This window comes from Elephantulus edwardii, unplaced genomic scaffold (assembly GCF_000299155.1).
Source record: "Elephantulus edwardii isolate Elephantulus edwardi_28Jun2011 unplaced genomic scaffold, EleEdw1.0 scaffold00134, whole genome shotgun sequence".
Taxonomy (NCBI): domain Eukaryota; kingdom Metazoa; phylum Chordata; class Mammalia; order Macroscelidea; family Macroscelididae; genus Elephantulus; species Elephantulus edwardii.
In genome coordinates, this window is record NW_006399884.1 from 8,035,391 (window position 1) to 8,049,606 (window position 14,216).

At 42.3% G+C, this 14,216-nt stretch overlaps 1 pseudogene; it reads left to right on the forward strand.

The window, feature by feature from the left end:
• Positions 1-269: 269 nt before the first annotated feature.
• LOC102853086 lies at positions 270-994 on the forward strand (annotated as a pseudogene).
• Positions 995-14,216: the final 13,222 nt, after the last annotated feature.

A 14,216-nucleotide genomic window follows, 5' to 3' on the forward strand; every position in this document is an offset into this window, starting at 1 on the left:
AGTGACTGTGTACTACTTCCATCTTTTTTTGATACTTCCCATATCATTTTATATTCTTCCCATAGCATCCTTAAGTATAGCAACTTGAGGCTTAAACTTGTTCTTCAGTTCCTTCAGCTTCAGTTTAAGAAATACTGTGTGGGCTTTCTGCTCCAGGCCTCTGCGCGGGAGCTCTGCGCCTGCGCCTACCCGGCTGTAGCCAACTTGCCTTGCACCGGGGCGCACCGGCTCAGCTTCTGGGCGATCCATGGGAAGCAGCGAGGGTCAGGATGACAGATTACGGAGAAGAGCAGCGCAAGGAGCTGGAGGCTTTGGAGTCCATCTACCCTGACTCCTTCGCAGTACTTCCAGAAACGTCGCCCAGTTTTACCATTACGGTGACATCTGAGGGTGGAGAAAATGATAAAACTCTTATTCTTGTACCTCAGCGGTCCAGACTACATTCAAGTTTACATCTGGTGAAAAATACCCAGATGAAGTTCCCCTTTATGAAATATTCTCCCAGGAAAATCTAGCAGATGATGATGTAGCAGATATTTTAAGATTATTAGCATCACAGGCAGAAGAAAACCTTGGTATGGTAATGATCTTTAGTGTCAGCTGTGTAAAAAAAAAATTAAATAGTAGATCAAATAAAAACTAGAAGAGAAGAAGAAAAAGGAAAAGAAGCAGAAGAAGCTGAAAAGCAACTGTTTCAGGGCACTCTTGTTACAATTGAAAACTTCTTAAGTTGGAAAGCCAAGTTTGATGCAGAACTTGTGGAAATTAAAAAGAAATGAAAGAAAGAAGAGGAACAAGCAGTAAAAAAATAAGTTAACTGGGAAACAGCTATTTGAAAGAGATCATAATCTTGATATGTCTGATACACAGTTCCTGGAGGATGCTGGAAATATGAGTGGAAGTTGATGACTCTTTGTTCCAAGAAATTGATAACTTGGAGCTGGAGGATGATGAGGATGATCCAGATTACAATCCTGCCGACTTGCCGGAGTAAGGGGCTGTCCCCAACCGTGGAGAGACGTGACTGCCACAGCTTCTGTGGCTGTGCCGAGAGGGTTTCGTTTCCCTTCCTTTTTTTTTTCTAAGAAAAAATAATTTTTAGGAGAATATTCTTCTGATAGCTTTCATCACTGAACTTAATAAACTGATCTTAATTTTTTTTAAAAAGAAAGAAATGCTGTGTGAATTCAGCCCTTTAGATTTCTGACTCTAGCTCTTTGCGTATTTCATTATAATACTTTGTTTTGCCGAGCTGCCCTTTGAAATCTTCTGATCAACTCTTTAACTTCCTGATTTCTTTCCTTTGCTTTGGCTTCTTAGCACTCCAGGGCAATATTCAGAGTTTCTTCCAACATCCATCTTGGTGTTTTCTTCCTTTGTCTTTGTAATGACCTTTTGCTTTCATCATGGATAATATTCTTGATCTCCTCCCCAAGCTCATCTGGCCTTTACTCATCAGTGTTCAAGGCCTCAAATCTATTCCTTAGATGGTTTCTAAATTCAAGTGGGATAGATTCAAAGACAAATTTTGATTTCTGTGGATTTACCCTTCTTTAGCCTCAATTTGAATTTGTATGAGTAGTTGACGGCCTGTTCCACAATCAGCACCTGACCTAGTTTTCACAACTAGTATAGAGCTTCTCTACTGATTCTTCTCACAAATGTAACGCAATCTGATTCCTGATTCCTGTGCAGACCATGAGGTGATGTCTATGTATATAGTGTTCATATATGTTTCTTATAAAGGATATCTGCAATGGATAAATCATTGGCTATAAAAATTCCATCATTTTATCTCCAGCCTCATTTTGGTCACCAAGTTCATGTTTTCTGACTACTGATCTTTCTTACTTTTTGCATACCAGTCAGTGCATCCTGATTGCGTGTTCAACAGATTTCTGACTGCAAAAGTTGGTAGAAATAATCTATTTCCTCCTCTTTGGCTCTGGTTGTTGGTGCATATATTTGGCAGGTGTTCTTGTTAAGCATATGGATGTTATCTTGTCACTCACAACATTGTATTTCAAGACAGATGTGGAAATTGTCTTTTTAACTATGAATGTGACCCTGGTTTCCCTCACCTTTTCCTTTCTGGGCCAGTAGATCACATATAGTCTGATTCAAAATGTCCCATGTCAGTCCATCTCATTTCACTATGTCAATATTTATGCATTCCATTTCTCTCTTAATAATGTCCAATTTACCTATATTCATGCTTCTCACAGTCTATGTTCCAGTCACCAGTGTCTGTTTGCAACTGTTCCACCTCCTTTGTGTTTCCAACCAGAGAGTTCAGCCTCAGATGCCATATCTGCTAGTCTAATTTAAGTGCGCTCTATGGTTCATTTGACAGGTACAGGAGGATATTGCCCCTCCTTCTCCAGCAGAGCATCTGGTGGATTTGAACCACATACCTCTGGGATTGCAGTACAGCTTCTTGCCACTAGGCTATACACATGGATCTCATCTGATGGTATGCATAGGAATCAAATAGATTACATTTGTGGAAAGACTCGCTGGAGAAGCTAAATATCAGCAGTGAAAACCAGGCCAGGTGCTGATTGTGGGACAGAGCACCAACTACTCATATTCAAGCTGAAGTTGAGGAAAATTAAATCAAGTCCACAGGAACCAAGATTTGACCTTAAGTCTGTCCCACACAAATTTCAAAACCATCTCAGGAACAGGTTTGAGGCCTTGACCACCAATGAGCGTAGACCAAATGAGCTCTGGGAGGATATCAAGAAAATTGTCCTTGAAGAAAGCAAAAGATCATTACAAAGGCTGAAGAAGAAAAAAAAGACCAATATGGATGTCAGATGAGACTCTGAGTATTGCATTAGAATGCCGAGAAGCCAAAGCTAAAGGAAGAAATCAAGAAATCAAAGAGTTGAACAGAAAATTTCAAAAGGCAGCTCGGGATGACAAAGCAAGATACTATAATGAAATGTGCAGAGAGCTGAAGTCAGAAAATCAAAAGGGCCAAACTCACTCAGCGTTTCTTAAGCTGAAGGAGCTGAAAAACACAATCAAGCCACTGGTGGCAATACTTAAGGATAGTTTGAATAGAATGTTAAATGATCCAGGAAGTATCAAAAGAAGATGGAAGGAGTACACAGAGTCACTGTATCAGAAGGAATTGGCTGACACAGAAAAATTTCATGAAATAACATATGAGCAAGTTGCTTTGAAGGAAATGGCAAAAAACAGGGCTCCAGGAGTTGACAGCATACCAACTGATTTATTTCAACAAACAGACGCTGCCCTGGATGTGCTCACTAAGTTGTGCCAAGAAATCTGGAGGACAGCCAGCTGACCAACTGACTGGAAAAGATCGATATTTGTTCCCATTCCAAAGAAAGGTAGACCCAACAAGTGTGGGAATTACTGAACAATATCATTACTATCACATGCAAGCAAGATTCTGCTGAAAATTATCAAAAAATGTTTGGAACAATATGTCAACAGAGAACTGCCAGATGTGCAGGCTGGATTTAGAAGAGGTCATGGTACTATGGATATTATAGCTGATGTTAGATGGATCTTGGCATAAAGCAGAGAATACCAGAAGAATGTCTATCTGTGCTTCATTGACTATGCACAGGCTTTTGATTGTGTGGATCACAACAAACCGTGGCTGACTCTGAGAAGAATGGGAATCCCAGAACATTTGTGCTAATGCGAAACCTATACTTGGACCAGGAGGCAGTCATCAGAACAGAACAAGGAGACACTATCTGGTTCAAAATCAAGAGGGGGTCCATCAGGGATGTATTCTGTCTCCATACCTTTTCAATCTGTATGCCGAACAGATCATCTGACATGCTGGGCTGTACAAGGAGGAATGTGGCATCAAGATTGGTGGAAGTATCATCAACAACCTGTATTATGCAGATGACACAACGCTGCTTGCTGAAACTGAGGAGGACCTGAAGCGCTTACTGCAGAAGGTCAAGGACTGCAGCCTCCTATATGGATTGAAGCTCAACATCAAGAAAACAAAGATTCTCACCACTGGGCCAATTGGCAACATCAGTATGGATGGTGAAGAGATTGAGATAGTTAATAGTTTTAGTTTACTTGGTTCCATAGTCAACACTCTTGGTAACAGCAGCCAGGAAATCAAGAGATAAATTGCATTGGGAAAGTCAGCTGTGAGGGACCTCTCAAGAGTACGGAAGAGCAATGACGTCGGGCTGGAGACTAAGGTTCAGGCTATAGTCTTCGCAATTATGTGCTATGCATCAGAGAGTTGGACAGTGAATGGGGATGATAGAAAGAGAATTGATGCCTTTGAGCTGTGGTGCTGGAGAAGTGTTGAATATACCATGGACTGCTAGGAGAACAAACAAATTTGTCGTGGAGAGGGTGAAGCCAAAGTGTTCCCTGGAATCAAGGATTCTAAAGCTTCGTCTAACATACTTTGGGCATGTTGCAAGGAGGGACTGGTCCTTGGAGAGGGACATCATGTTTGGGAGAATGGAGGGGAGGTGCAGGTGAGGAAGACCCTCGATGAGATGGAACAATTCTGTGAGTGGAGTGGTGGGAATGAGTGCATTTGAGATGACGAGGTTGGCACAAGCTAGAACGGCATTTAGGGCTCTTGTACATAGGGTCACTATGAGTCGCAAGTGACTCTATGGCACATAACAACAATAACAACACAACTATGGTTCACAGGATTCTCAAAGGCCTGTTGTTTTGGAAGTGGATGGCCAATCCTTCTCCCTAGTCTGCCTTCATTTAGATATTTAGCTTTGAACACTATCTGGCAGAAAATCATTTTACCCAGAAGAACAGATGAAATACACTTCCCATTACAAAAGTAACCGTTTAAGTATTGGTTTTTCACTTCTCCACTTTTGGTGCCTGTGATTTAGTTCTGTTCCCTCACTCCACTCTCCTTCCAAGCCATGCTTTGCCTGGTCAGCACTCCCCTTGCCCCTCCCCTCACCCCAGCCATCCCTAGATATGGTGGCTCAGGCATCCAGTGACTTCTGTGATGCTGGTCTCTCCTGCTGTTGCTGCTCCCCTCTGTGTAGGGGCTGCCATTACTGCTACTTTATTCCCTCATGCAGATAGCTTGTTTCTAGCCTTTCAGTCTCTTGCCCTTTAATCTGTGCTATTGGCCTAATCACCTTATCCCTTCTGATGAACACATTTAGATGGCTTAGTGATATGAAACTTTGCTGCAATCCCAAAGGCATGCAGTTTGAATCTACCAGCTACTTTTCAGGAGGAGAATGGGCAATCTCTTCCCATGTGATTAACTCCCTCTGAAAACCCAGTAGAAAGTCAGTTTTGACTTGACAGTACACAAAAACAACAACCATTACCAAGTATTCAGGTTGTGCTGTCAGTGGTGTAGTCCACAGCTAACACAAAGGCTGCATGTTCCAGTCATTCAAATGTATTAGCAACTTCACAATATAGAGCCTCAAAAACCTGATGGTCAGCTATGAGTCTGAACCAACTGGACAGCAGTAAGTGAGTGAGATTGAGTAGTAAAAGTCCCTCAACCTGCCTTCTCAGATGAAAACTCTTCAATTCATATAAACTCTGTCCTTTACCACCCTTTCCTCCACATTCTTTCACACCTTATTAGTTGCTGTGGGTTCAGTCTTGATTGGTGCTGACCACATATATGCTGTGGACTCCTGACTGATGCTGACAGCATGTACGTCAGAGCAGAACTGCCCTCCAGAAGGTCTTCCAGGGCTGATTTTTCAGAATTAGATTGCCATGTCATCCTTCTGAGGTACTGTGGGTAGACTCAAACCTTTTGTTTAGCAGTGCCAATCCTGTCAATCATTTCCACCATCCAAAAGCTCTAAACCAGTTGCCTGCCATTAAATTTGGACTTAAGGAGACCCTGTGTGTGTCGGGGTAGAACTGTGCTCTGTTGTGCTTTCAAAGGCTGATTCTTTCAAAGTACATCATGAGGCTTTTCTTCTGAGAGACTTGAACTTCCAAACTTTTGGTTAGCAACTGAGAATGTTACCCAGCTTGCATCACCAGAGACTCCCTTCCTCGTGTTACAGTTGTTGTTATGTGCCATCAAGTCAGAACTGACTCAGAGCTGACCGTCTAGTGGGTTTTCAGAGGCTGTGAATCACAGGGGAGGTGGCTATTCATCTTTCTTTCATGGCACAGTTTGTAGATTTGATCTGTGTGCTTTTGGGTTGACAAGTGCAATTCCTTACCACTAAGAGTAACCACTGTCAAAATCACTGCCATCCGAAATACTTTTTGTAGAATTTAGTGACAGCTCTTCTCTCAAAGTTTGATAAAATTCACTTGACCCATCTGGCCCAGGGCTTTTTTTGGTTGGAAGCTGTTTTATGACCTGTTCCATTTCTTCTTTTGTTGTGGGTCTATTCAGGTGTCCTACTTCAGTGTACATCAGTTTGGGTGGGTTGTGAGTTTCTAAGTATTTGTACATTTCTTCTAGGTTTTCATATTTGTTTGCATATAGTTTTTAGTATCCCATTGTTAACCTTTTCATTTATGTTGTGACACTACCCCTTTCATGTCTTATTCAGAATATTTGTGTCTTTTCTTTTGTTAGCTTTGCTAGTGGTTTGTAGATTATATAGACATTTAAAAAGAACAAACTCCTGGTCTTATTGATAGCTTCAATTATTTTTTGTTTCAGTTCCATTTATTTCTACCCTAATTTTTATAAAATGCACATCCCTGTTTATTGCTATGTAATTTACAATAGAAAAGAGATGAAAGCAACACAAGTGCCTATGAACAAATAACTGGATAGAAAAGCTATGGTACATTCAACTAATGGAATATTACATAGCACTGAAAAACAATAAACTTGTAAAACATTATACAACACAGGGGAGCCTGGAGGCTACTATGCTGAGTGTGGTATCCCAGTCACAAAAGGACAAATGCTGCATAGTTCTGCTGTTACAAAATAGGACTGACATGAGGGGTTGTGGTGAAAGCAGGAAAAGAGTGAACACTGTGTTGGAAGAGAGTGAACACTGCGTTGGAACAGATGAGGGGAGGAGCTGTCTGAAATGAATATATGATTAAGTATTATATGTATGACAACAATCTAGAACAAAAAGTGCATTGCAAAGTAGACTGGCAGAGAACGGAAGAGGGAGGAAAACATGCAGCAATGAATGAATGAAAACTCAACCTTCCTGTAAACTTTCGTTAAAATCACAATAAGACAGCAAAAACCGAAATCACTGTCATCAAGCCAATTTTGGCTCATAGGAACCTTTCACTGAGTTTCTGAGACTACAAATCTTTATAAGAGGAAACTGTTTCATCTTTATCCAACAGAGTAGGTGGTGGTTTCAAACCACTGATCTTTCAGTTAGCTGTCCAAGGCCCTATGCCACTCACCAGAGCTCCTCCTCCTCCTCAGATAGCTAACATTTTTTTCCACTCCCTTTTCTTCATTTCCAGAATGTTTGTTGCCTCTCAGCTGTGAATAAACTGTTACTTCCTTAATGTTCAGTGACAGACTCTTTTCCTAATTTAGTAATAAATATTAGTATCTTTTTTCTGGCTTTTAATTATCTTAAAATTGTTTGCTCATGTTTCATGTAACCATGTCTTTTTCACAAAAATTGTCAGACCATTTAGGGCAGTAATTATATGTACGATTTTCAATTAGTCAGACCTAGTATTATGTCTGTTATATGTGGTCAAAAATATTTGCTCAGTGAACAAATACATTTTTCTGGGTCATACACAAGGACACAAACCGTTTCCATCTGATTGCTCATCCAGGTCACTGCTGGAGTAAGCCAATGGAAGTTTGAAGTGAGGCTAGAACATTGACGAGAGTGTGTGGTTTTGTAGGATGGCACTTTAAACAAGCAGGAGAGGAATAATAACACATAATCTGTTGAGTATGTGTTGCTAATAAACATACCAAATCAAGGTGGAATTATTGCTGAATTCTTTAAAATGGTAAAACTGGACAGCAGACAGAAAATAAAACCCAAACCAAAGCCACTGTTATCTAGTCAAGTCTCACTTACTTCAGACAGAGTTCAACTACCCTAAATGGTTTCCAAGCCTGTAACCTTTCTAGAAGCAGACTGCCACATCTTTCTCACTCAGTGGTTGAGAATTACAGATTACAGATCTTTAGTTTGTGATTGAGTACTTAACTACTGCACCACCAGGGCTTTGCTGAGTTGATTCTGACTCACAGTGGCCCTGTGAGGAAGAGAACTGACCCGCAGAGTTTCCAAAACCGTAATCTTTAGGGGAGCTGACTACCTCATCTTTATCCTATAGATCAGCTGGTGGGTTCAAAACACAAACCTTTCAGTAACCTTGATCACTGTGCCACCAGGGCTCCTTGTTGTTGTTTACCATCAAGTCAGAACAGACTCTTAGCTGACCCTTGGGTAGGTTTTCAGAGGTACGGAAGAAGACTGCCCATCCTCCTCACATGGAGCAGCTGGTGGACTTGATTACGGCGCAGCTTCTTACCCACTAGGCCTCCAGAGCTCCCTCCCACGGCCCCTTAGTAAGCAATGTTTTGGAGTTATTCTGTATAATAGCCGTGAAGGCTATATGAAAACATGGAAAATTAAAAATGTAAATTTGAAACTAAAAAGAACCCCCACTCATCCTCAAAACTTATTACTGTTGAGTGGAAACTGACTCAAAGCTGATCCTCCATGAGGTTTCTGGGGCTGTAAATCTCACAGAAGGGGATTGCTCATCTTTCTCCCATGGAGCTGCTGGTGGATTTGAACTACCTTTGGGTTAGGCGTGCAACTCCCTGTGGACTGTGCTGCCACAGACTAAACTGGATCTATTTCTACGAAAACTCCACAGAACCCAAATAGACCAGAATTGAATATACCAGAATGCTCACAGCAGCTGTGCTGAATGACGGAATTATTCTAGGATTAGGAATCCTCTCCTAGCTGTCCCCTATATTCTTTCTCCTAAGGTATTCTGTTTTCTAATGAAAATAGTATATTAAAAGTAATAGCATATGTGAAAAGAAATAAGGAGTAAAATCTATGGCTGGGCATTAACAGTTAAGATTAAACTTGACCGCAAACAACTGTTCATTTAACCAGATTATACAGATATAATAATATGTATTGTTGTTGTTGTTGTTATGTGCCGTCGAGTCGTTTGCGACTCATAGCGACCCTATATACAACAGCCCTAAACCCTGCTCTATCCTGTGCCAATCGCACTGCCTTTGACACACCCATCCCGATTACCCCAGTCACTGAATCAATCCACCTCATAGAGGATCTTCCCCTCCTGCACTGTCCCTCTACCCTACCTAGCAAGATATCCCTCTCCAAAGACCTGTTTCTCCTTGCAACATGTCCAAAGTATGTCAGATGAAGCCCCAGAATCCTTGCCTCCGAGGAGTAGCCTGGTTTAATCCTCTCTAGGATGAATCTGTTTGTTTTCTTGGCAGTCCATAGTACCTTCAATACTCCTCTCCAGCACCACAGCTCAAAGGCATCAATTCTCCTTCTATCCTCCCTAGTCATTGTCCAACTCTCTGATTCATAACAAGTGATTGCAAGGACCATGGCCTGTATCAGACACACCTTAGTCTCCAGAGAGACACCGTTGCTCTTGAGAACTTTAGAGAGGTCCCTAAGCGCAGACTTTTCCATCGCAATATGTTTTTTTATTTCCTGGCTGCTGGTGCCAAGAGTGTTGACCGTGGAGCCGAGCAAACTATAATATACAAATTAGGGAGCTCTGGTGGTCTAGTGGCAAAAAGCTGCGCTGCAACCCCAAAGGTACGCAGTTCAAAGCCACCAGCCGCTCTGCAGGAGAAGAATGGGCAATCTCCTCATGTGAGATTAATTGCCTCTGAAAACCCTCTGGTGGGTCAGCTATGGGTAGGTTCAGACCTGACAGTAAACAACAACAATATACAGATTATACAGACTTCCTGAGACAACTACCTTTCTCTCAGGTATTAGCCTCTTTGTTTATTCTCCTGCCTCATGTTTCCCTAAACATCTTATTATGAACCTTTCTAAAACTGCTTTCCCAGTACGCCTTAAAAAAAGCTCACCTGTATTACTCCCTCTTGTTAGTTGGTATTTCCTGTCTGTTCCGACTCCTGGCGACTCCATGTCCAACAAACACAACCGGGCCTAGTCTTGGCCATCCTCCTAATCAATGTTTGAACACATTGTTGCAGCCTTGGTGTCAATCCATCTTGCTGAGTGTCTTCTTCTTTTTCACTGGTCCTCCACTTCACCAAGCACAACTTCCTTCCCTAGGGACAGACCCCTCCTAAGAACATGTCCAAAGTATATGTAATGAAGTTTTACCATCTTAACCTCTGAGGAGCATTCCAGCGGTACCTTGTCTCAGTTTAGTTTCATATGAGTCCATAGTATATTCAACACTTTTTGACAACATCACAATTCAAAGGCACCAGTTTTTCCTAAATAATAACATGATAAAATGTAAAGAGTTAAGAAAGGTGTGGTGACCTAGTGAAAAGAAGCTGTACTGTAATCCCAAAGGCATGTGGTTCGAATCTACCAGCTGCTCCAGGGGAGCAAGATGAGCAATCTCTTCCTGTGTGATTTACTGCCTGTACACAATAACAACAGCAACGTTGGTGAACATTGGTTTAGTGGTGACTCAAGGGAATGTTCTGAGTCCTTCCTTGGTTCATTCAACCCACAGAAATCTTTACTTCCATCCATTCATTCAGTGCTGTCTTAGCCCCTGAAGTTGACAATGACCGTTCATTCATTCAGTACTTTCCTACTCCCTGATGCTTATATAGAAGGCTCATTTATTCATTCATTTATGCAATCATTCAGTGCTGTCTTAGCACTTGAAGTTGATGAGGATACAGAAGGTGCATTCATTCATTCATTCTTTCATCTATCCACTTATTCATCACTGTACCATACCACACTCTCTGAAGTCAGCAATTTTCTAGAAGGTCCATTCTTCATTTTGTGGTCACTTAAGCAGAAAGTAGAAAAATTGCACTGGATGGTGGGATCAGAGACCAAAATTAATTCAAAGGAAAAGAAGGATTACCTTTTTTAAAAAAAATTTACTTTTTTCCTTTTTTTTATTAATTTAAATGAAAGTTTACAGAGAGACTTAGGGTTTCCAGTCATTCATTATTGCACTTTTCTCCCTGCCTACCTTGAAAAGAAAAACTCTTTCATTGTTATGCAATCCCTCCCCCCAAGTAAAAAAGAGAATTTAATAGAAGAAAGTATGAGTCTCTAGGGTCACTGGGAGTCACAGCTGACCCACTGGCAACGGGGTTTGGGGTTACAATAGTCCACAGTTTCAATCCTCCAAAGCTACAAGACAACAGACTTGGTGAAAATGCCTTAGGAATTTTAACCAACTGTAAACTCTGTATATGTTGAAAGAGCAAGGAATCAGTTCCTTTTATCTTAGTTTGCAGAAGCAGAAGCCGCAGCAGCACAGTATCTGTGTCACAGCCTCTGGGGATGGAGGGAGACCAGAGCTAGAAGATTCTAAAAAAGACACTAGAAACACAGAGGAATAAAAATCCAATCTTATTAGTGGCTGCACCGTTCTCTTCAGATACCAAAGAGTTAGGGATCAGTTGAAGCACATGAAGGAGAAACAAAAGGAGTATGTTCCAATGGCTTCCAAGAAGCACAATGGGTAGGTGCTGACTCAGCATGTGCTGGAGTGGAATCAGTGTAGGCAGCATGTGGATGATCATATTGACCTCTACTAAATCCACAAAGGGAAACTGTCCCTATCAACAACGTCTATGGTATAGACAATGACTAAGAATGATAGAAGAATGAATGTCTTTGAGCTGTGGTGCTGGAGAGAGTACTGAATATGCCATGGACTGCTAAGAAAACAAACAAGTTCTTCCTGGAGAGGGTGAAATCAGGCTGCTTCTTGGAGACAAGGATTTTGAAGCTTCATCTGACATACTTTGGGCATGTTGCAAGGCAGGACCTTGGACAGGGACATCATGCTTGGGAGGGCAGAGGATAGCACAAGAGAGGAGGGCCCAGATGATATGGATTGACTCAGTGACTGGGGTAATGGGGGTAGGTGTGTCAGAGACAATGAAGTTGGCTCAAGATAGAGCAGGGTTCACAGAGACATTGGGTCTCTGTGAATCACAGTGATCCAACAGCACATAACAACAACATAATATAGTAGACATGATCTCCCATGCTCCTGGACCTACTTCTCCCATTCCAACAACAAACTTACTGTTGTATTCGTGTCTGATATCTATTGCAGTGGTCACACAAATCGCACAGAACCATAGTAACTTACAGGGTTTATTAGGGAATTTAACAGGTTATGATGAAGGTTGGTAGCAGGATACAATCCCTCAGTCCAGGCAGCTTCTTCAAGTGTATTCATAAACCCTTTGACTTTTAGCCCATGGCTGGCTTAGTTCATTGTTACAAAGTTCCTTCGCCCTGTCATTGAAGGAATCTTTCCTCAGTACTCCAGCAAGCTTGGGAAAGGGCCCTGGCTCTGATCCATGGGCCAGCAGTCTCAAGTCAGCTCTGTTGCATGTTGGTCTTGGGTTCTCTGCAGAGACTGCTGCTCTCACAGATTCCAGTCAAACTGGTGCAGAAATCTCTGGCCGTGAAGGATGTGTGCTGCCCTCCCTGCTTCCTCTTCCTTTCTGGTATTGAGATTCCCATTGCTACTGCTAAATCCACTCAATCTAACTTGATGGGATGGGAAAAGCTGAATGTTTACTTTATGTACATTCTTTTTCCACTCATGTGGTGGAAGTAAAATTCACTGGCTACAGAAAGCCAGTCGGGCACTACCTTCACCTTCAACATCTCTGGAGGAAGTGTTTCTCTGCTCATCCTCCACCCTGGGTGCTGCCTCCATCTGCACTACCCTATCTTCCTCTTTTATCTGTGAGCCTTCCATTTGATATTCTTTCTGCCAGGGAGGCAGGGCTGGTTTCTAGGGGGTAGAAAATGATGTTGTTGTTGATATGTGCTGTCGACTCATAGCGACCCTATGTACAACAGCCCTAAACTCCGCTCTGTCCTGTGCCAATCACACTGTCTCTGACACTCCCATCCCAATTATCCCAGTCACTGAATCAATCCACCTCATAGAGGGCCTTCCCCTCCTGCGCTGTCCCTCCACCCTCCCAAGCATGATGTCCCTCTCCAAGGACCGGTCTCTCCTCACAACATGTCCAAAGTATGTTAGACGGAGCCTCAGAATCCTTGCTTCCAAGGAGCCACCTGGTTTAACCCTTTCCAGGACAAATCTGTTTGTTTTCCTAGCAGTCCATGGTATTCTCAATACTCTTCTCCAGCACCACAGCTCAAAGGCATCAATTCTCCTTCTATCCTCCTTGGTCAATGTCCAACTCTCTGATGCATAACAAGTGATTGTGAAGACCATAGCCTGTATCAGACGCACCTTAGTCTCTAGAGAGACACCATTGCTCTTCAGTACTTTGGAGAGGTCCCTAACAGCAGACTTTCCCATGGCAACGTGCCTTTTAATTTCCTGGCTGCTGGTACCAAGACTGTTGACTACAGAGCCAAGCAAACTAAAGCTGTGTACAATCTCAATCTCTTCACCATCCATCCTGATGCTGCCAATTGGTCCAGTGGTAAGAATTTTTGTCTTCTTGACATTGAGCCTCAACCCATATTGTAGGCTGCAGTCCTTGACACTCTGCAGCAGGCGCTTCAGGTCCTCTTCAGTTTCAGCAAGCAGGGTTGTGTCATCCCCATAACGCAGGTTGTTGATAAATTGTCCACCAATCTTGACCCCACATTTCTCCTCATAGAGCCCAGCCTCCCGGATAATCTGTTCTGCATATAGGTTGAAAACGTATGGAGATAGGATGCATCCCTGGCGTACGCCCTTCCCAATTTTGAACCATGCAGTGTTCCCTTGCTCTGTTCTGACAACTGCCTCCTGGTGATAGTCATGTTTAATTTTTAGTGCTGATTGTCTTACCTGTAGTGGTGGCTGTTGGGTGACTTCAATCCCAACTTTGCAGGTCATTCTGCAGAGTCATTAGAGGGAATTTAACTTACTTTTCAGTTAACAGCTGAGCATTAAACTATTGCACCTCGAGGCCTCCTTCTCACCTTTGCTGACCAGGATAAACAAGCACCTATTAAGATAGACTGACGCTGTCTATGGCTGCATCAGTGGAATCAAAGGCAGCAATGATTGTGAGCATGGCAAAAGGTCAGGTAGTG